Genomic DNA, 24,214 nt, shown 5'->3' on the forward strand with positions numbered 1-24,214 from the left:
GGGGAGAGAAGCAGATGGTCACTTCTGCTGTGTGCCCTGATAGGGAATCAAACTCGGGACATCCACACACTGGGCCAACACTCTATCCACTGGGCCACCATACTCTTGATCTCAAGTACTATCATCTATCTAAATCAGTCAAGCCAGAAACCATCACAAATATTCTAGTCACTCTTCCTCTCCTTATGCCCTATGATCAATAACCAAATGCTGATGATTTTATATCTAAAATATTTCTCAATCTTTTCCCCTTAAATCTACCCTTCATAGTCCATAAATCTGCCTACTTCTTCCCATCAACTCCCTTCAAAATAAAGACTAAACTCTGGCATTATGAGTGTGTGTGTGTATCACACACACACTCCACATCTCAAAGTTCTTCATTGCTATTTGCTGCCTCACTCTTTGTACTCCAGTAATAATAGTTTCCTGCACACACTGTGCTGTATCATACTTCTGCTTTTCTCTTTACCTCAAACCATTCTTTCAACAAATTCTTATCCTCATCATTTAAAGCTCAGCCAAAGCATAATGCACCCCCAATAAGTAACACATCACCAAACCTGTGTAAACCTCTATCTCAGGCCTTAGCAAATTATATTAAAATAATCTGTTTGTATATCTTTAACTGTGCTAGAATGTAAGAATCTTGAAGGCAGAGATCTTATCTGTCAGTCCAGTAAATTGACACACAAGATAACTCAATCCTTGTTAAAATGAACCACAATTTTTCTCATTTCCCTCAAAAACAAACAAAAGAACCCAAAATTGGGGGGGGGGGTGAAACTACGTCCTGAAACAATTTCCACAGCAGTAATCAATTCTTGCTCACAAAAAAAGGGGCCTATAAATAAAACTAAACACGTTCCTTCCTCATAAAATTTCCTTCCTCTTCAAAAATCCCTGATCTCAAATAATGTGTGAGGCAAACAATTACGGTTGCAAATTATCTCGTGTTAAGGTTACATATTAATGATACAAGCAAATCTCAGTTGATAATTTACTATTAAGGTGTATATATTTCTATCAAAAATAAACAAAATACCACATTGTATATGAAGAATTATTAACAAATTATCTAGGACTAACCCAACGTACATTCCTACAAACAAATGTTTGCTGAATGAAGGGGGTAAGAGGGAAACAAAACTGAGTAATATATAGAAATAATGTATAAACAGATCAGAAATTAAACTTTAAAGGTAATAAAGTCTGATTCTTCCCATATAATTTGGTATGCATAAAGTATAAGTTGGCTATATAAAGAATATGTGCATGCAAGGTTCTGGAGTAGGCTGAGAGTAACTAGAGGAATAACCTCTGGAATGAAGGTACCAATTCTGAATTTATCATTAGTTAGCTGTGACACTGATTAAATCATGCAATCATTTCAGTACTTCATTTCCTCAACAGCAAAAGAAGTTACTGGATATTAGGTCTGTGCATTTCACTACATGTAAATTTTACCTTAAAAAAAAAAGTCGTCTAAATGAGGTGAGTCATTAATTAATCCTGTTTTCTTCCTTCTATCACACACAACTCATCCCTAAACAAACTAATTAAGACAAACATTTACTACATGTAGTTAAAAAGTCTTCAGAATGCTTCATCATTAATAAAACAAAGACATTACTAGAGCAGATGACCCCTTTGGTCTTTCTCTTGCTCTGAATTTCTATGGATTTGTTAATTTACAAATGCTATCACTATTAAATTTATATTAATGAAAGGAAAACCTAAAAATTATTGCCTTCATTGATACTAAATGATATTTTCAAAAGTATCAGCATCCATTTTCAGGGTCTATATTTCTAGCTTGACTAACCCTAAAATCAATAGCTTCAGGTACTTCAACTATCCACTTTTACTCTCCACTACCTCCTTAATCCTTCATTAAATGACTTCAGAGAAGGAGGAGGTTTCTCTGTTGCTCCTACTTACCTAATAAAAGTCAAAAGTCAACTAGGGCAGAAGGAATAAACAGAGGAGTATTATATAAAGCACCAACTAACTCCAAGACTTCATTGAACCCTTCCCAGTGAAGTGTGTGGTAAAGACCTGGTGGTCTTGGGGATTACATTCAAGAAGATAAAGGGATTAGCCAAAAGACATATATGGATAACACATATATACAGACAACAGAGTAGCAATAGCCAGAGGGGAAGGGGAGGTAGATTGAGGAGAGAAAGGCAGAAGAGAGGGTGAGGGGAAAAAGAGGGGGTGAGGGAGTGAAGGGTGAAATGAGGGGAGAAAGAAATTCACACGGGGCATGGGGAGGCACAGTGCAGTATGTAGATGGTTATATTGAGTGGGACACTTAAAACCATGTCAACATAATAAATTAAATAAATTAAAAAATAAATTAAAAATAATGAGGCCCTGGCCAGTTGGCTCAGCAGTACAGCATTGACCAGTATGTGGAAGTCCTGGGTTCGATCCCCAGTCAGGGCACACAGGAGAAGTGCCCATCTGCTTCACCCTTCCCTCTCTCCTTTCTCTCTATCTCTCTCTTTCCCTCCCGCAGCCAAGGCTCAACTGGAGCAAAGTTGGTCTAGGAGCTGAGGATGGCTCCATGGCCTCTGCCTCAGGCGCTAGAATGACTCCGGTTGCAACCAAGCAATGCCCCATATGGGCAAGCCTGGTGGATCCCAGTGGGGCACATGCGGGAGTCTGTCTCTCTGCCTTCCCACTTCAGAAAAATACAAAAAATAAAAAGAAATAATAATAAAAATAATGTGAAAAAAACAGGTGATCTTTTTTGGATATTACTTCTGACATGATTTTTCTTTTTATTAGCTAATACCGTAAGCTCTTCAGAAACTATTAAATGTAATAAACTTTGCCAAAATATAGGGAATATACAAAAAAATAAAATAACTGCAGAGTTAGGTTGATAAAATTATGAGGTTTTTTCCCTAAGATTTTCTTCAATGAACAACCAAAAAACCAGAGTATTTTCTTTTTTTTTTTTTATGTTGATTTTATTGATTTTAAAGAGAAGAAGGGAGAGAGCATGACCAGGGACCAAACTGGAAACTTCTGTGCTTCAGGATGATACTCTAACCAACTGAGCTATCCGGCCAAGGCAAGAGAGTCTTTTCTAAAACCATTCTTTCTCTAGGAAAACAATATCTGGACCATTAGATTGCTGATGACTAAAACACTCCATGAAAATGGCACTATTAGCCCTAGCCGGTTAGCTCAGTGGTAGAGCATCGGCCCAGCATGTGGCTGTCCCACGTTCAATTCCTGGTCAGGGTACACAGGAGAAGCAACCATCTGCTTCTCCCCTCCTTTTTTCTCTCTCCCCTCTTCCTGCAGCCATGGCTTGATTGGTTGAGCGCAATGGCCCCAGGTACTGAGGATGGCTCTGTGGAGCCTCTGCCTCAGGTGCTAAAATTAGCTCAGTTGTAAACATAGCCCCACCCAGGCAGAGCATCAGCCTCAGAAGGGAGTTGCTCAGTGGATCCTGGTAGGGGCACATGTGGGGGTCTATCACCCCTCCTCTCACTTGGAAAAGAAGGAAAAAAGAAAAGAGAAGAAAAGAAAAAAAAATGAAAAGAAGAAAAAGCCTGACCTGTGGTGGCGCAGTGGATAAAGTGTCGACCTGGAATGCTGAGGTCACTAGTTCAAATCCCTAGCCTTGCCTGGTCAAGGCACATGCAGGAAGCAACTACAATGAGTTGATGCTTCCTGCTTCTCCCCGCTCTTTCTCTCTCTCTCACTTTTCTCTAAAAATCCATAAATAAAAATTAAAATTTTTTAAGAAAAGAAAATGGCACTATTCAGTTTGTTGATCACTGAAAATACTTAAGGCACAATCAGATACATGTTTTAAAATACTATTAGCACCCAACTTAGAACCTTTTATGTTTCCAGAAGAAATACCACAGGCAAAATCATCATTTGTTACAGACAGAATGAGACAGTATATATATGTCCTTCTGCTAAAAGCATTACTTACTTTTATTTCTTTAACCTAAACTTCAAAAGAACAGTATCGTATTTCCCCATGTATAACACACACTTTTTTCGAAAAATTTAGGATCTAAAAATTGGGTGCGTCTTATACAGTGGTTGTAGATTTTTTTTACTTGCATTTCCCAGTTTTTCTCGCTTGTTTTTCTGCTCATTGTTGAAGACAGTGATTCGTCATCAGACATAGATGAGGACAAACTAATGAATAAGAGTTTTGACTGTGATGAGTAGTTGAGTGAATTTTATAATAAATAAAACTTGAGTTCAATAACTTTATGTAATTCCTTTTTTTTTTTTTTTTAAATTTCGAGCCCAGCCTGACCTGTGGTGACACAGTGGATAAAGAGTCGACCTGGAGCCTGACCAGGTGGTGGTGCATTGGATAGAACATCGAATTGGGATGCGGAGGACCCAAGTTCGAGACCCCGAGGTCGCCAGCTTGAGCGCGGGCTCATCTGGTTTGAGCAAAAAAGCTCACCAGCTTGGCCCCAAGGTCACTGGCTCGAGCAAGGGGTTACTCGGTCTGCTGAAGGCCTGTGGTCAAGGCACATATGAGAAAGCAATCAATGAACAACTAATATGTCACAATGTTCAACAAAAAACTAATGATTGATGCTTCTCATCTCTCCATTCCTGTCTGTCTGTCCCTCTCTCTGACTCTCTCTCTGTCTCTGTAAAAAAGAAAAAGAAAAAAAAAGAGTCGACCTGGAACACTGAGGTCGCCAGTTCGAAACCCTGGGCTTGCCTGGTCAAAGCACATATGGGAGTTGATGTTTCCTGCTCCCCCCCTTCCCCTCCCCCTGAAAATTGAATAAAGTCTTTAAAAAAATAAACATATTTCGGGCCCCAAAATTAAGGTGCGTCTTCTTATACATGGGAATGTGTTAAGCTTGGGGAAATATAGTAATTGAAAATTAACTATCTCCAGTAAATTTAATAATTTAAACAACTTGTAAGAGAGCATTTTAGTTCATGGTATGAAAAAAATTCATACCAATAAAACTTTATAACACAATGTGTTATTTTAGCAAAATATAGGTTATGAATTCCTAAGAACTGAGTACCAGAACAGTCATGAGAAACTTTTTCCCCTCAAAAAGTGCACAGAAAACCTGTCACTCTAGTCTACCATTTTTCATCTTATAGTAGCCTTTCTACAAAATATACATATCCTAACATAAATATTTTAATTTACTGGGGTCACTTGTATACATACAAATTATAACGTACTTATTACATACGTTAACAAAGACACATTGAAAATTTAAACAAGTAAACTTAATTTTGGCAGTTTTCCTAAGAGTGCTTTAAGTAGTTCTCACAAAAACCAGGCAAGGGGAGAGAAATAACCAATTTATGCTCTTTGGAAAAAACTTCTATTTAAAAAATTAATTTTAGGGTCTGACCTGTGGTGGCGCAGTGGATAAAGCGTTGACCTGGAAATGCTGAGGTCACCGGATCGAAACCCTCGGCTTGCCTGGTCAAGGCACCTATGGGAGTTGATGCTTCCAGCTCCTCCCCCTTCTTTCTCTCCTCTCTATCCCTCTCTGTCTCTCTCTCTCTCCTCTCTAAAAATGAATAAATAAAATAAAATAAAAAATTAATTTTAGCCTGACCAGGCAGTGGCGCAGTGAATAGAGCATTGGACTGGGATGCAGAGGACCCAGGTTCGAGACCTCGAGGTCGCCAGCTTGAGCGCGGGCTCATCTGGTTTGAGCAAAAAGCCCACCAGCTTGAACCCAAGGTCACTGGCTCCGGCAAGGGGTTACTTGGTCTGCTGAAGGCCCGCGGTCAAGGCACATATGAGAAAGCAATCAATGAACAGCTAGCAGGGGTCCCCAAACTACGGCCCACGGGCCACATGCGGCCCCCTGAGGCCATTTATCCGGCGCCCGCCGCACTTCTGGAAGGGGAACCTCTTTCATTGGTGGTCAGTGAGAGACGCAAAGCATGGCATCGCTCACATACAGTACTACTTCCAGTGACATGGGATGCACGTCTCACGGCTCTGGAAGCACGTCACATCACTTGTTACATTTAGCAGTGACAAATATGGAACCGGACATTGACCATCTCATTAGCCAAAAGCAGGCCCATAGTTCCCACTGAAATACTGGTCAGTTTATTGATTTAAATTTACTTGTTCTTTACTTTAAATACTGTATTTGTTCTTGTTTTGTTTTTTTACTTTAAAATAAGATATGTGCAGTGTGCATAGGGATTTGTTCATAGTTTTTTTTATAGTCTGGCCCTCCAATGGTCTGAGGGACAGTGAACTGGCCCCCTGTGTAAAAAGTTTGGGGACCCCTGAGCTAAGGTGTTACAATGCGCAACGAAAAACTAATGACTGATGCTTCTCATCTCTCTGTGTTCCTGTCTATCGCTCTCTCTGACTCACTGTCTCTGTAAAAAATAAATAAATAAATAAATAAAATTTAAAAAGAAAATTTTTTTTAATTAATTTTAGCCTGACCAGGCAGTGGCGCAGTGGATAGAGCATCGAACTGGGACACGGAGGACCCAGGTTTGAGACCCCGAGGTCACCAGCTTGAGTGTGGGCTCATCTGGTTTGAACAAGGCTCACCAGCTTGAGCTCCAGATCGCTGGCTAGAGCAGTCCCCCCCAACCCCCCGCACATATGAGAAATCAATCAATGAACAACTAAGGAACCACAACAAAGAATTGATGTTTCTCATCTCTTTCCCTTTCTATATGTCCGTCCCTATCTGTCCCTCTCTCTGACTCTGTCTCTGCCACAAAAAAAAAAAAAAAAAAAAAAAAAATTAATTTTAGCTTGACTTGTGACGCAGTGGATATAGCGTCGACCTGGAACACTGAGGTTGCAGGTTCAAATCCCTGGGCTTGCCAGGTCAAGGCACATACAGGAGGAAACTACTAAGAGTAGATGCTTCTTGCTTCCCCCCCTCTTTCTCACACTCCCTCTCTCTCTTCCCCCATCTCCAAAAAAAAAAAAAAAAAAAAAAAATCAATAAATAAAATCTAAAAATAAATTTTTTTAAAGTAATTTTATACTAAATTCACTCTCTCAGGCCAGTAGAAATCTGAAACCCTTAGATCACACTAATTTGATAGTAAGAAAAGATTTCATGAATACTGACAAAGAAAAAAAAGTTATTAACTAAAACAACCTTAATATTATAAAGTAAAACAGTGAATGAAGCCTTTGTCTAAAATAAATTTGCACTTAATATCTGAAATAATGCTCCACTATCCTCAGCACTACCAACCAAGGAAAAACTAATCATCATAATTGAGATAAACTGAAGATAAGGTTTATAAAGAGTAAAATTTTAAATTACTAGTAAAAAATTAAGTACAATCATAATTCTCTGAAAGAAGTGCCCTCTTGTTTGCAACTAACAAATAAAAATATAAAAAGATATATACCCAATGAGGGAAAAATGCATGATTGTTTAACACGTGATTGTGATTTTTTTCAAATTTTTATCAGCACATCAGAAAATTCAAAGACTGTATAATTATCTTATTTAACAAAACACACTAAAGCAGGTACTTGTAAGGTCAGTGAGAAGTCAATCATTTTCAATTCAACAGGATAATCGTACATATTTGGGAAATACCAGGAAGAAAGCAATTATTACTAAAATAAATAATCAGGTTTTTTTTTCTCAACTAAAACAATACTTATGGGTTCTGGATTATTTTTCTTTAACAAGTAACATTCTTTTTAAAAGAAAATGTAGTTTGTCTGACCTGTGGTGGCACAGTGGATAAAGAAAGCATCGACCCGGAATGCTGAGGTCACCGGTTTGAAACCCTGGGCTTGCCTGGCCAAGGCACATACATACACATATGGGAAGCAATACTGACTCGATATTCCAACTCTTCTCTCCCCACTCCTGCCTTTCTCTCTCTCTCTCCTGTCTCGAAAATCAATTTTTAAAAAAATGACTGTATTTACTGATTTTCTAGGGAGGAGTGGGGGAGGAGTGAGAAGCATAAACTCCTAGTCACTTTTTTGTTGCTTCTCATATGTGCCTTGACCTGACAGGCCCAAGGTTTGGAACTGGCGACCTCAGCATTCCCAGTCGATGCTTTATCCACTGTGCTACCACAGGTCAGGCAATAAATATAATCTTTAAAACAAACAAATAAAATGCACTTTTAGATTCCTACTTAACTACTACATTAACTGGTCAACATAAGAAACTTAAAATATCTGATTGTGCTGCTAAAGATTGTGTCTTTTTTTTTTTAACTTTATTTATTTATTTTTTACAGAGATAGTGAGTCAGAGAGAGGGATAGACAGGGACAGACAGACAGGAACGGAGAGAGATGAGAAGCATCAATCATTAGTTTTTTGTTTGTTTGTTTTTTCAATCATTAGTTTTTCGTTGTGCGTTGTAACACCTTAGTTGTTCATTGATTGCTTTCTCATATGTGCCTTAACCGCGGGCTTTCAGCAGACCAAGTAACCCCTTGCTGGGGCCAGTGACCTTGGGTTCAAGCTGGTGGGCTTTTGCTCAAACCAGATGAGCCCGTGCTCAAGCTGGGGACCTCGGGGTCTCGAACCTGGGTCTTCCGCATCCCAGTCCGACGCTCTATCCACTGTGCCACCGCCTGGTCAGGCTGTGTCTTTTTTTTTTTTTAATTGAGAGGCAGGTAGGCAGAAAGACAGACTCCCGTTCTTGCCCCGACTGGGATCCACTGGGCAACCCACTCGTCTGGGGCTGATGCTCTGCCCATCTGGGGCCACTGCACTGTTGCTTGGCAATTGAGTACATGAGGCAAGGCCATGGAACCATCCTCAGCTCCTGGGGCCAACTTGCTCAAACCATTGAAGCCATGGCTGTGGGAGAGGAGGGGAAGAGAGAGAGAGGGAGGGAGGGAGGAGAGGGAAGGGTGGAAAAGCAAATGGTCACTTTTCCTGTGTCCTGACCAGGAATCAAACCTGGGACTTCCACATGCCAGGCCACTGCTCTACTGCTGAGCAAACCAGCCAGGGCCCACAGAGTCTTAATCTTCCCTTTTTTATTCATTTTCAGCAATGTCTCTGCATTTTTAGTTTCCATAAAATTTCTGAGCCTGACCTGGGGTGGAGCAGTGGATCAAGTGTCGACCTGGAATGCTGGAGGTCCCTGATTCAAAACCCTGGGCTTTCCCCGTCAAGGCACATAAGGGAGTTGATGCTTTCTGCTCCCCCCCTATAAAATGAATAAATAAAAATTTAAGCCTGACCAGGCAGTGGTACAATGAATAGAGCGTTGAACTGAGAGGCAGAGGACCCAGGTTCAAAATCCTGTGGTCACCAGCTTGAACGTGGGCTCACCAGTTTAAGTGCGGGGTCGCTGGCTTGAGCAAGGGATCACTCACTCTGCTGTAGTGCCGCCCCCTCAAGGCACATATGAGAAACCAATCAATGAACAAGCAATTAATAAACAACTAAGATGCCACAACGAAGAATTGATGCTTTTCATCTCTCTTCGTGCCTGTCCCTATCTCTGACTCTGTCAAAGAAAAAAAAAATTTTTTAATTTCTGAATATGTAAGTATTTAGTCCAAAGAAAGAAAACATTCTTCCTAAACTATATAACCCAGTATTACTAAATATTAATCCCAATTATTTATAAAGTATTCAAGCACCTTCCTGTGAAGTCGGTTGGCAATGGGGGAAGGTCACCTGAGGAACCAGGCCCGGGAACTTTGGCTGGAACTGCCCACACACATGTGCGCCAAAAAAAATTTCCCAGGAGTACTTTGAAAAAGAATGACTGTCCGTCAGCCGATGAAATTTCGCCAGGTCATATCAACTCAACCACCCTAATGACCCTATAAATTACCCCCACGCGGATCCCCCCACAACTTCTCTGGCCCCCTGTCTTTCAGACCAGAGAACATCGTCCGGGAAGTGCTCTACTAAATAAAGCTTTTGCTATTCCACACTTCGTAGCTATGCCCTTCTTTCTTCCTCAGTGGGAAAATACCTTACACTTCCAATAATAGTTTTATGCTTCTTTAACCAAAGAAATAAACACACTTCCTTGTCCTAAAAGTATTATAGCTATTATGAAAACCAGATTGCTAGAATCTCAACTGAAGCACTGCTGACGATTCATGTTTAATCTAGACATATTTGCTCTTCTACATTCTCTCTAAATTAATACAGGAGACTCTATGAACACCATAAAATATAGGGTCAGTGCCTGACCAGGCAGGGGCACAGTGAATAGAGCATCAGACTGGGATGCAAAGGACCCAGGTTTGAAACCCCGAGGTCGCCAACTTGAGCGTGGGCTCACCAGCTTGAGTGCAGGGTCACTGGCTTGAGCGTGGGATCATAGACATGATCCCATGGTTGCTGGCTTTAGGCCAAAGGTCATTGGCTTTAAGCCCAAGGTCACTGGCTTTATCAAGGGGTCCCTCACTCTGCCGTAGTCCCGGGTCAAGGCACATATGAGAAAGCAACCAATGAACAACTAAGGTGCTGCAACGAAGAATTGATGCTTCTCATCCCTCTCCCTTCCTGCTGTCTGTTCCTCTCTCTGTCTCTGTCACACACACACACACAAAATATGGGGTCAGTAATATAGCCAATTGACCTACTCTGACCTTATATTAAAGTTAAGACTTTTTATGTAAATCTTTATAACGCTATTTTTTTCCAACAGCATTTTAGCGTTTCTCTAAACTCTTTTCTAAAAAAACTATATTAAATGCAGGATCTACTGATGAGGTAAACAAACAGAAGGGCTGGCTGAACCTATAAACCATATTTGTCCATAAGATCCCACGATTCACCTGACCAAGTGGTGGCGTTGTGGATAGAGTGTCAGCCTGGGACACAGAGGACCCAGGTTCAAAACCCCAAGACTGCCAGCTTGAGCGCAGGGTTGCGGGCTTGAGTGTGGGATCACAGACATGACCCCATGATCGCTGGCTTGAAGTGCAAGGTCACTGGCTTGAGCAAGGAGTCACTGGCTTAGCTGGAGCCCCTCCCACTCATGTCAAGGCACATGAGAAAGCAATCAATGAACAACGAAAGGTGCCACAATGAAGAATTGATGCTCCTCATCTCTCTCCCTTCCTGTCTGTCCCTATCTGTCCATCTCTGTTTCTCTCCGAGTCTCTCACTAAAAATAAATAAATAAATAAATGAAAAAAAAAATAATAATTATCCCACGATTCTTCTTAGCCCTGACAGGATAGCTCAGTTGGTTCAAGTGTTGTCTCGAGGCACAGAGGTTGCAGTTGGATCCCTGGTCAGGTCACATACAAAAACATATTGATGTTTCTGTCTCACTCTCCCTTTCTCTCTCTTTAAAATCAATTTTTAAAGTTTTTTTAAAAAACTGACAAAAAAATATAGATCCCACAATTTTTCTTGGGATCACACTTAGTCTCACCCATCATTTCTGTTATATTCACGAGATTCCCAACGGACCCCAAAATGCCAAAAGTTCAAATTATGATTTTACCCCCATTATGCCTTTCTCCCCTGTTCTTATTATATGCCATACCTCCTCTAATCACAGACACTGCCTAAAAGCTTACTTCTATATTCTCCTGCCTATGAATCTTAACCTATCTGTATAGAAAACTAATCTGTGCCAATATTATCAATAAAAGACAGTATTTTAAAGTTTCTCTTCTAAAAAATTTGTCATTTTAAACAATTTTTTAAAATCTGTAACACACCAGCGACAAAATTTAGCTTCACAGTCAACCATATACACTTATCTGTAACACAGATCCAATTATAATATAACATAGATCAAATTAAAAGTTAATATGATCACATAATCATAGTGAATATATGCCTGTCTTAGACTTATGTCTCATGGTCAATGTCAAACAAGTGAAGACTAAAAATGCAATTGTATGATTTTATCTAAGTCCCCTATCTGTTAAATCTTCTCATCTTCAAAGCTGAGCAAATGAATCTCTGTAGCCAATTCCATTAAAATGGTCAGATAACTTTTTAACCTACCCCTAATTATTCAGAACACACCATATATGAGGTCCTCCCAGCACATTTGATCTTTAGTATTTAAAGTATCTTTTCTACTTTACACTTTCATAGTAAGTTGATAAATTACAATTATAATTAGATAGTAGTATTTATTTTGAATTCTGACAAACCACTTTATTCTTTACCACATTAATCCAAACCACTGTCTATGACTGAGATTACTTAATATCATTTTATTCAACCTGCAATTAATTCTACGATTACAAGTCCAGAGTTTTTCTGAACAGGTCCAAGTTGTTTTTAAACCAGAACTGAATAGATTCTGTTATATAATAATCTTGTGAAGAAACCTCTTAACCACAAATCTTAAACTTGAGATCAGCTAGATGAATTAAGATACAACTTCCCCAATTCTTAATTTAACAGTAGAAAAAGAATAACATTATTAGCTCTATGTAGATTGAAATATTATAAAACATACCAATCCATTTATTTTTTCTCTGCAATCCTATTTGAAATTTCTATATATCTACAAGTCCTCAAGGTTAAGGACTATACCACTTAGAGCTTTTACATCATTGAGAGTTCTAGAAGAATATTAGAAGACTGCAGGTACTAAATGAGTATAGATTAAAACAACTTGGGAGAATTCTTGAAGACAAAAATCTACATTCAAAGCTCACTCACCAACCTATAAAGTCAAATTTTATTAAAAACGTTAACATTTTATAAACTACTCAAAAATGTCATTAATGTACAGATAAAGCCTACACTAGTAGACCAATAATTTCAGCAAGTATCCCATATATCCTCACCTCCACTTCTCACTTCCTATTCTTTTGGTCCTAGAAGTATGAAGTTTGACTCAATCTTAAAATGCTACTTCAAGCAAGAGCTACATTTTCCCTTGACTTTCTTTATGACCTTGGGAGGGAGGGGGCATGAAATCTACCAAATGACCACTATAATGATCCTGTTTATTACTGAAATTTAACTCTAATATACTAACAATAGTTAAGTCTTCTAAACTGGACCTAGAGAGCTGAAAACCTGAGTTATAAACATCAAATGATATGTAATACAAACCACACTTTAAAAACTTCATTTGATTAGTTAAAAAAAAAAAAAACTTTATAGTTTATTTAACTATAATTTAACAAACTCAAATTTAACATGATCGAAAAACAAATTCCAAAAGACACCAACAGCTTTATTACTTCTCTTTATGTAATGTAATAATGATAATAATAATAATTATGAAGGAGGAATAAAACTAGCTTTAACTAGCCATTTCCTTGCTTTAATAGCCAGACAACAAATGAAAATATAAAAGTTGTAAAAGAATGGAAAAAGTTTATTTAAAAAAAAATCTACAATCTAAAAACTATGAAGATAAATCTATCATTTAAGTCACTAATCCTTATACCCATATTGGGCAGCAATCTTGGTACTGCTGTATTACTATCAGAAAAATAAATCCCTGCCTTGGAGGAACATCTACTGCAGGCACATTTCATTTCAGGATGTTAGTGCAGTTTATGAGCAGTACCTCCTTAGGCTTCCCTAAGGTACTCAACGTGTTTGACATCGTTCACACATCCAGCCACCACTAGGGTGAGAAGTAAATAAGCACGATTTACTTATACAACTATTTATCACGGAATTCTAGTCAAGAAGCAAAACATCCAGACAGGTATTTAATAACCAAAGAAAGCGTAGAATACTACGGAGTACAAGAGTCACCCTTAATTGACCACTAAAGAAACCAGAGGCCTTCCACACGGGCTGTTCTTTACTATCACTCTTGATTTGAAAAAGTAACAATGTCAACTCAACATTTTAACAGTACAGAAGACAAACAGATCTTGATGAAATCTCTTCTTCCAGATCCTGAAAGGGTGTTGATAAAAACTGAGACAGAGCAACGCCCCCCTAAAAGCACCCTTCTAGATAGAACGAAATACCGAAAACAGGTGGGCCAAGGTTAGAAAAGCTGATCTAACCCAATTATCCGGAGAGACCACAGGATTTGGGATTAGGAACGAGAGATCGGGGTGGGGGTGGGTAGCAAAGTGAAATCTAACCCCAGAAATCACAACACAGGCCGCGCAGCCTGGGAGCTGAAGCTGGCGGGAAGTGAGCTCCCTTTCTGTTCCCAGGGGGAAGTCCAGAGAAGAGCGGCTCCACACAGCGGACGTACGAGGCGCCAACAGTGCATGCCTACCAAGGCGCGGGAGCTGCTGGAGTACCCGGTTCAGGAGGGGAGGAGATCCCGGCAGACGGCCCTGGAAGAGGAGGACTGAGGTTGGGAGCAGCGGCAGTGTCTGAACGAGGAGCATTACCTAACTATGACGACAGAGAAGTGTCTTCAGGCTCCGACTATGGTCCCGACTGCGCAACGTGTGGTGTCTTTCCCGCTTAGCCCGCAGCAGCAACAGAACCAGCTCCTTCAGCCAGTCGCCATTTCCCGCCTACCGACCTGCTGCACCGCACGGACAGAGACCCGGATGGAAAGCGGCCTCTCCGCGCAGGCGCTTTGACTTCTTCTTCCCCCTCCCTCCACAATTCCGCGGGGTGGGAGGGAAGGAATGCGGACGGCCACAGCGGCAAAAAAAAGAAAGAAAGAAAAACAGAAAAAAAAAATAACTTTTATTTCAGTGAAGGGCGCTGGAGTGCCTGTCGCCGAAAGAAACCCGCGAGCTCCAATTCCTGACAACAATTGAACACAGGGCCTTAGGACCAGCTGAAATAACAAAAACAAAACCTATCAGGATACGCCAAGGGACTGCGGGATATTTGTACTTTAGGGGCCGCCGTAGCTGGCTGTGTAGTGGTCGCAGTGGGAATAGAGTAAGGCGTTGGGAGTGGAGAGGCGGGGACCCGAAGGACGATTTTTCCTCCCTCTACTAACGGAACTGCTCAGGCAGAGCTGGGAGGGGGAGCGCGCCCTCGCCCCGAAGGCGGGGCTTAGGCGCGCGTCTTGCACTCCGGCGGCTGGGGCTTCCTAACTACGGCGCGCCAGGTGGGCGGAGCCAAGCTGGACGGTGGGACTAACGGCTTGGCGCGCTGAAGAGGTTAGTGTGTGGAGAAGTCTGCCGGAGGTCGGGCTCAGACGAATCTTTCGTCTTTTATGGGATCCCGGTGGCACGTGAAGGTCTTCCTTCGCTGCCTAGAGGGTATAGTAGTTGCTTGTGGAGCTGTTATACAAACCCACGCCCTTCAACTCCACGCGAAGTTGGCGGTGGTTCTGCTAAGAAGTCAGATTGTTCAGGCAAATAAATGGGTTTCTACAATATCTGCAGGCCTGGGTCAAAGGACGGTCAGTCTCACAGGTGAAAATGTAACAGTCCGGAGCGTCTAGTCTTAATGGGATATCAGAAAACGAAGCCTAGTAATTTGAAAGGCGCTGTTTGCTAAAACTCCGAGTACTCTCATAATTCAGTCATGGAATACTTATTGAAAAATACAATGTTAGGACCAAATTAGGTGCGAGAGATACAACAGTGAATGGACCTTGGCTTCCAAGAGTTCAAAGTCTACTGAAAAAGACAGTTTAAATACTGGGTGATATAATGACAGGCGTTGTGAAACACAATACGGGTGCCGAAGAGGGGGGTATGGGAATGCTTTCGTGAGATGACATCTGAGTGTGACATAAAGGAAGAATTGATGCTAACAGAAGAGGAGTGTCTAGGTAAAGCAAACAACAGATGGGAAGGTCCAGGCCTGACCTGTGGTGGCGGGGTGGATAGAGGACCTGGAACGCTGAGGTCGCAGGTTGGAAACCCTGGGCTTGCCCGGTCAAGGTACATATGAGAGTTGATGCTTCCTGCTCCTACCCTCTTTCTCTCTCTCTCTCTCTCTCTCTCGCTCTCGCTCTCGCTCTCGCTCTCTCTTTCCTCTCTAAAATGAATAAATAAAATCTTATATATATAAAAAAAAGGTCCAAACACGAGATTGCTTTGAGCAGTTGGGGAAGTAGTTCTGTGCACCGGGAATAGAGATGGGGATAAGATAGTGGAGAGAGATGAGGCTGAGAGGTAGGCAGAGAATCCTTGTAAATCTGCTTGTTTCTGTTTCAAAGTGTGAAGCAGGTGGGCTGTTTTCTGAAAACTTATATACTACAGATCCTGTCAAAGCTCTGAGTTATTTGCACCCTAAATCTTCCTAGTACAAAAATGCTCTGAATGCGACATTGACAGCCCGTGGTATGTGGCATGCAGAACTGAAAATAGTCCACAAAATAGTAGATTCCTGCAAAACTAATTGAAAAGCAACAAATAATTACTGATTATCCAGTATACATCGTAGAAAGGAACAAAATATCAACTAAACAATTACCCCCAACTGATGACTAAAATAAATTTTAAATCGGATAAAAATATATTTCTAAAAGTATATTCCATATAGCAATTATTTCAAACCTTCACTCTCTTAAAACCTAAATAAAATGTTATTTACAAAGCACTTGCATAAAAAAAAGCACTTGTATGCATTTATATGCATGTTAATTCTCCTAACAACCCTATAAGATAGGTATATTGGTCTCCCCACTCTTGAGTAGAAGACACTGAATATTTTTTTTTTAAAGAAGGGTGGGGAAAAGTGCTTATCCAAAGACAGTAACGATCAACTAGGAAGAAATACAATCAGGACTTAAGCCCTCCTCATTATGGCACATCATACTGCCTCTACGGCAGTGTACTGTTGTTAAATGTTGTTTAGAAAGGTTGCTGGTAATAAGCCTAAGTGCTTTTGTAATTTAACATTATTCTGTTTGTTTATTTATTTATTGCGATTTTAACTCCATTTTTCACAAAAGATAATAGTGTTGTTCTGTTTTCTGCCTCAGTCTTTTACATCCAGTGGCCTTTTTCTTAAGTGAATTGTGAATATCAAATGAAATTATTTATGGAAAATACCTAGCAAGGTGTTTTTCTTGTGCCTTAAATGGTAGGTAATGTCATTAAGCTTCAATAATAACCCTTCCCAAGATTTTAGAATTAAAGTTTAAAAATATGGACTTAATTAAGTCTTAGCCGGATACTCAGTTAGTTAGAGCAGGGTTATGATGCACAGAGGTCGCCAGTTCGATTCTGGTCAGGGACTTACAAGAACAGATCAACATTTCTGCCTTTCTCTCCCTTCTTATCTCTCTTAAATCAATAAATAAAAATTTTAAATAAGTAAATTAAAATATGAATTTAAAAATGAAGTCTTAAGTATACTTAAATGCGAAGCAGTAGCCACAAAAGGGGGGGGGGATGCAACAACCTTGTGGCATGCATGCTTTTCAAGCTATTCAGAACTTGCTAAATGAAAAAAATTAATGAAATAGGGTGTTCACTAAGTAATATTATAGAATTATCTTGGATCTTCCGAGTCAGTAGGTTCCACATTTCAGAGTAAATGGAATATATTTACCTTTTTTACACAATATATAAGGCATTTCTATCTTCTGCTCTGAGTTCTATTTTTCTTATTCACTAAGAAATATAATAAATATTGGGCTATCAGAGCTGTCACTTTTCTCCAATATTGTGATCACGTTACGACAATGACCACCTGAAACTTAACATGGTCAAAACTAAATTCAGTTTTCTCTCAAACCTCTGTGTTCTCCACCTTACAGAATACAGTTTTTCTTTATCATATCTAATGTCAAATTTATTGTAAGTGCAATGAACTAACCCTTGATAACATATCCCGAATCCAAATACTTCTCATCAGCTCAGCTACTTTCCTAGTTTTTGGGTTTTTTTGGTTTATTTTTTTGTTTTTTTACAGAGACAGAGAGAGAGTCAGAGAGAGGGATAGATAGGGATAGACAGACAGGAACAGAGAGAGATGAGAAGCATCAATCATTAGGTTTTCGTTGCGACACCTTAGTTGTTCATTGATTGCTTTCTCATATGTGCCTTGACCATGGGCCTTCAGCAGACCGAGTAACCCCTTGCTCAAGCCAGCGACCTTGGGCTCAAGCTGGTGAGCTTTGTTCAAACCAGATGAGCCCACACTCAAGCTGGCGACCTCGGGGTCTCGAACCTGGGTCCTCCACATCCCAGTCTGATGCTCTATCCACTGCACCACTGCCTGGTCAGGCCCTAGTTCATTCTTGAACCTCCTTTAATCTTTCCAACATGGAAGCCAGAGTGATTATTTTAAACCTCTTTATAAATTTTTAATCACTCTTAAAATCTAGTCTTTTACTATATACTAGGCCCTTCATTATCTGACTCTTGGCTACTTTACTGACTACATTCCCTACCTGTTTCTTATACTCATCATACTGACCAATAAACTGTGCTTTAAAAAAGTGTAATTCCGACCTGGCCGGTTGGCTCAGCAGTAGAGCATTGGCCTGGCGTGCGGGGGACCCAGGTTCGATTCCCAGCCAGGGCACATAGGAGAAGCGCCCATTTGCTTCTCCACCCCCGCCCCCTCCTTCCTCTCTGTCTCTCTCTTCCCCTCCCGCAGCCAAGGCTCCATTGGAGCAAAGATGGCCCGGGCGCTGGGGATGGCTCCTTGGCCTCTGCCCCAGGCGCTAGAGTGGCTCTGGTCGCAGCAGAGCGACGCCCCGGAGGGGCAGAGCATCGCCCCCTGGTGGGCAGAGCGTAGCCCCTGGTGGGTGTGCCGGGTGCATGCGGGAGTCTGTCTGTCTGTCTCTCCCCGTTTCCAGCTTCAGAAATAAAAAATAAATAAATAAATAAATAAATAAATAAAATAAAAAAAAGTGTAATTCCCACATCAAGAGCTTTGTATTTGTTGTTTCCTTTGCCTCTAATTCTTTCCCCTAGCCCTATGCTTTGCTTTTCTTTTTTTTTTAATTTTTATTTTATTTATTCATTTCAGAGAGGAGAGAGAGGGGGAGAGAGAGAGACAGAGAGAGAGAGAGGAGAGAGAGACGGGGGAGGAGCTGGAAGCATCAACTCCCATATGTGCCTTGACCAGGCAAGCCCAAGGTTTCAAAACGGCGACCTCAGCATCTCCAGGTTGACACTTTATCCACTGTGCCACCACAGGTCAGGCAGCCCTGTGCTTTTCAATAGCCACTAGCCACTACTGAGCACTTGAAATGTGTCTAGTGTGACTGAGAATTTTGGTTTTATTTAATTTTAATAAATTTTGAAATTAATACTTGAGTGACTAACAAGGTTCCCATTTGGAATGATAAAAAAGTTCTGGAATTAGATACTAGTGATGGTTGTACAATATTGTGAATGTACTCCTGAATTGTACACTTTCTTTAAAATATGTTTTTAAGATTTTACTGATTTTTCAGAGAGGAGAGAGAAAGGTGGTGGGGGAGGAGTGGGAATCGTATGTGCCTTGACCAGGCAAGCCCAAGATTTCAAACTGGCAACCTCAGCATTCCTGGTCAATGCTTTATCCACTGCACCACCATAATTCAGGCCTGAATTGTACACTTCTTTAAAGAAAAAAATTTTTTTAAGATTTTATTTTTTTATTGATTTCAATTTATTGTGAAGGTTTTATTTATTGATTTTTGAAAGAGAAGAGAGAGACGGAGAGAGAAAGGGGAATGGCGAGAAGCAGGAAGCATCAACTCATAGTAATTGCTTCTCATATGTGCCATGACCAGGCAAGCCTGGGGATTCGAAGCAGCAATCTCAGCATTCCAGGTTGACGCTTTTATAACTGTGCCACCACAGGTCAGGCAAAAAAATTTTTTTGAGCAAGGGAGACAGGAAGGCAGAGAGATGAAAAGCATCAACTCATAGTTGCAGCACCTTAGTTCTTCATTGATTGCTTTCGCATACAGGCCTTGACCAGGGGTCTCCAGCTGAGCCAGTGACCCCTTGCCCAAGCCAGTGACCTTGGGCTCAAGCTAGCAACTTTTGGCTTCAAGCCGGGGACATTTGGGCTCAAGCAAGTGACCACGGGTCATGTATATGATCCCACACTCAAGCTGGTGACCCCGCACTCAAACTGGTAAGCCTGCGCTCAAGCCAGTGACCTCAGGGTCTTGAACCTGGGTCTTTGGTGTCCCAGGCCAATACTATATCCACTGTGGCACTGCCTGTTCAGGCTTAAAATTTTTTTAAAATTGATTTTAGATAGAGAGGAAGGGAGAGAGAGAGAAACAGGAATGTTGATCTGTTTCTGTATGTGCCCTGACCAGGGAGCCAACCAGCAACCTCTGCACTTCGGGAGTGCACTCCAACCAACTGAGCCATCTGGCCAGGGTTGAAGTGTACACTTTACACATAAATGAACAATGGTAAATTTTATGTTATGTGTACTTTACTACAATAAAAAAGTCACTCCTTGGTATTTACCCAAGGGATTTGAAAACATATCCACACAAAAACCAGCACATGAATGTTTATAGCAGCTTTATTCATAGTTGACAAAACTTGGAGCAACCAAGATGTCCTTGAATAGGTGAATAGATAAATAAACTATGGTATATCTACACATTAGAATATTATTCAGCTAAAAAGAAATGAGCTTATTAAGCCATGAAGACAAAAGACATGGGGAATCTTAAATACCTATTACTAGATGAAAGAAGCCAATGTAAAAAGGCTACATACTATATGATTCCAATTATATGACATTCTGGCAAAGGCAAAACTATGGAGACAGTAAAAAGATCTGTGGTTGTCAGGGATTTAGGCTAAGGAAGGAAAAATAAGTGAAACAGAGGGATTTTTAGGGGAGTGAAACTATTCTGCATACCATAATGGTGGATATATGTCATCATACCTTTCTCCAAATCCATACAATGCATAATTCAAAGGGTAAATTCTAATGTAAACTAAAAACTTTGGTTGATAATAATGTTAACAATGTTGGCTTATCTGTTATAACAATTCTGCACTAGAGTAGGATGTTGATGGTGGTGGAAGTTGGAGGGAAGGAGACTTCTGTGAACCTAAAACTGCCCTAAAAAGTACCATCTATTGAAAAAAGTTAAACCTGACCTGTGGTGGTGCAGTGGATCAAGCATTGACCTGGAATGCTGAAGTCTCCAGTTCAAAACCCTGGGCTTGCCTGGTCAAGGAACATATGGGAGTTGATGCTTCCTGCTTCTCCCCCTCTTCTCTATCTCTCTCTGTCTCTCTTTCTCCCTCTGCCTCTCTAAAATGAATAAATAAAACTTAAGAAAAAGTATGCTTAGAACATGAATATGTGAATATTCTTATTTTACTGTAAATTAAATGAACTATAAACACTAATAAAATGTTTCTAATGACAATTGAGTACAAATTGAGATGTGCTATAAGTGATTATGTACACTAGATTTTACATTTACTACAAAAGAACAAAATATTAATAGTATTCTATATTGATTACATTTGTTTATTTTTCATTGATTTTTTAAAATTTTTATTTATTTTTACAGTGACAGAGAGAGACACAGATAGGGACAGACAGGAATGGAGAGAGATGAGGAGCATCAATCATCAGTTTTTTGTTGCGACACCTTAGTTGTTCATTGATTGCTCTCTCATATGTGCCTTGACCGTGGGCCTTCAGCAGACCGGGTAATCCCTTGCTTGAGGTGAGCCTTGCTCAAACCAGATGAGCCAAGCTGGTGACCTCGGGTCTCGAACCTGGGTCCATCGCATCCCAGTCCGACGCTCTATCCACTGCGCCACCGCCTGGTCAGGCTATTTTTCATTGATTTGAGAGAAACAGAGGAAGGGGGAGGGGCAGGGGGAGTGAGAGAGAAGCACCAACTTGTTCCATTTAGTTGTGCACTTATTGGTTGCCTCTCCTATATACCCTGACCAGGAATCAAACCAGCCACCTCACCCTGCAGAGACAACACTATCCACTGAGCCACCCAGCTGGGCCTGGTAAAATGGTAATATTTTGGATATACTGCTTAAACCTCAACATTTCATGTTTTTAAAATGTGGCTACTAAAATGTTTTAAATTACATAGTTAATGCTTCTTGCTCATCCAATCTAAAACAGCACTATGCCATCACTATTCCTTTTTATTCTGATTTATTCTTCTCATAGCATTTATTACTATGAGTGTAGAAAAAATCTCTCTCCATCTGGCATGTAAGTTCCATGAATGCAGGGACTTTTTCACTGTTGTATCCCCAATAATCTGAACAGTTCTCTCTATATATTAGGTACTAAATAAGTAATTGAAAGAATGATCATTTTCCTTTCATGATGAAATTGTTAGACTTATGTGTTAAGCAGGAGGTACGGTAAACAGCATCTTGAGGACTCAATAAATATTTAAAGAATGAATCCCGAACCCACATTTCTGGGTCTCTCAATATTTTAACCCTCTATTCCAAATATTTAATAGAACAACTACATTTGTATGTCGTGTTTTTTTTAAGTGAGAGAGACAGACAGAGAGAGGGACAGATAGGGACAAATCGACAGGAAGGAGAGAGATGAGAAGCATCAGTTCTTCGTTGCAGCACCTTAGTTGTTCATTGATTGCTTTCTCATATGTGCCTTGATGGGGGGGGGGGTGACAGCAGAGCCAGTGACCTCTTGCTCAAGGCAGTGACCTTGGGCTTCAAGCCAGCCAGTGACCCTGCACTCAAGCTGGTGAGCCCATGCTCAAGGTGGTGGTGACCTCAGGGTTTCAAACCTAGGTCCTCTGTGTCCCAGTCAGACGCTCTATCCACTGCGCCACCACCTGGTCAGGCTTCAAGTTCAAGTTCATTCTCTTGCCATCTCTAATCTATTAAACCCATCCAATGAATTTTTCATTTCAGTTATTGTACTTTGCAGTTCTAGAATGCTCAGGTTTTTTGTCATTTCATCTCTGTGCTAACATTCTGTTCATTAAAACATTTTTAATACCTGCATTATCAAATAATAAACAATATGGAAAGTAACAAAGGCCATGCCCTTTTTTAAAAACTATGGATCACTTTTATGCCTTTATATCTAGTAAATTTTTTAAAATTTTTATTGATTTTTAGATAGCAAGGAGAGAGAGAGAGGAGAATGGGAAGCATCTACTCATAGCCGTTGCTTCCCATATGTGCCTTGACTGGGCAAGCCTAGGGTTTCGAACTGGTAGCCTCAGCATTCCAGGTCGATGCTTTATCCATTGTGCCACCACAGGTCAGGCCTCTAGTAATTTTTTATTGAATAACGAACACTATTTATACATTGTAGAAATTCTCGATTCCATTATCTTCTTTAAAGTAATGATTCTTGTTTTTGCAGGTACTTCAGTTACAAAGTGGTCACCTTAAACTGCCATAATTTAGCTTGGTTTTATGTTTTGTTAGTTCATGTCTATGGAAGGCCTAAGTAGTTTTATAGGTTCCAACTTGGCAGGACAACTTCCATACTCTGTCTCCCCAATCTTGTCAGAGCATATTAGGGGAGGTCTAGAATTGGTCTTATTTTCAGGCATGGTTTTTACTCTTAAGGTGCAACCTTTCTAGTATTCTAGCTGGATGTCATTGTTGTTAAGAAAATCCAAACCTGAGCAGACCCAGAAATGCAATGACTCTGCACTTCTTTTATGCCAACACTTGTTGATCTTTGGTATCTCTGTTCCATTCTCAACTGTATAGCAACTGCTATCTGGTAAGCATCAGATGTTCTTGCTCTGATAATATGCAGCCCTGGACTTCTGGTGACCCCATATGGATTTCTCTCTGAATAGCTCTCTCTTCTCTGAGCCCAACCCCACAGATTTCAACTGCTTCAGCTGCTCCCCACTATGATCTGTTTTCTCAGCTCAGCACCTCAGCCTCTCTACATTATAGGTAGCTGGTTGATTATGGGGCTCAACTGCTTGTTTCCTTTCTCTTGAAAATTTCAGTTTTATGCTGCCCAAAAAACAGTTGCTCAATATATTTTGTCCAGTTTTTTATCTGCTACTAACCTAGATGGGCTAGTCAACTTATTTAATCACAGCCAGAGCAGAAGTCTTCCTTCTCTCAGATTTTTTGAAGTGCAACTAAGAAAGGAAAAGCAGCCCCTCTCAGGTGACAAAATTAAGAAAATATGACCTGCTGAAAATTTTTTTAAAAAATTTATTCATTTTAGAGAGAGGGGAGAGAGAGAGAGAGAAGGGTTGAGGAGCAGGAAGCATCAACTCCTATATGTTCCTTGACCAGGCAAGCCCAGGGTTTTGAACCGCTGACCTCAGTGTTCCAGGTTGATGTTTTATCCACTGCACCACCACAGGTCAGGCCTGGAAATCGTGGTTAGAGCTTTGAATAAGGGAGCTGGTATGAGAGAATGAAGTAGAGAAACAGAACTGGGAATTGGTGAACAAAATTGGCAGTATTGAAGTCCTAGTTTCAATTGTTCT

At 40.4% G+C, this 24,214-nt stretch overlaps 1 protein-coding gene across 4 annotated transcripts in view; it reads right to left on the reverse strand.

The window, feature by feature from the left end:
• Positions 1-14,469, reverse strand: part of CTDSPL2 (CTD small phosphatase like 2) — a 91,514-nt gene extending 77,045 nt beyond the window's left edge. The window contains exon 1 of one of the 4 annotated variants that reach the window (XM_066388311.1): positions 14,274-14,469. The gene's annotated coding sequence lies outside the window, so the exon portion shown is untranslated. Of the gene's footprint in view, positions 1-14,155 lie in introns of all 4 variants that reach the window. The other 3 variants (XM_066388312.1, XM_066388313.1, XM_066388310.1) reach the window with 3 other exon arrangements.
• Between the last annotated feature and the right edge of the window lie 9,745 nt (positions 14,470-24,214).

The sequence above is a fragment of the Saccopteryx leptura genome, chromosome 6 (assembly GCF_036850995.1).
Source record: "Saccopteryx leptura isolate mSacLep1 chromosome 6, mSacLep1_pri_phased_curated, whole genome shotgun sequence".
Classification (NCBI taxonomy): Eukaryota; Metazoa; Chordata; class Mammalia; order Chiroptera; family Emballonuridae; genus Saccopteryx; species Saccopteryx leptura.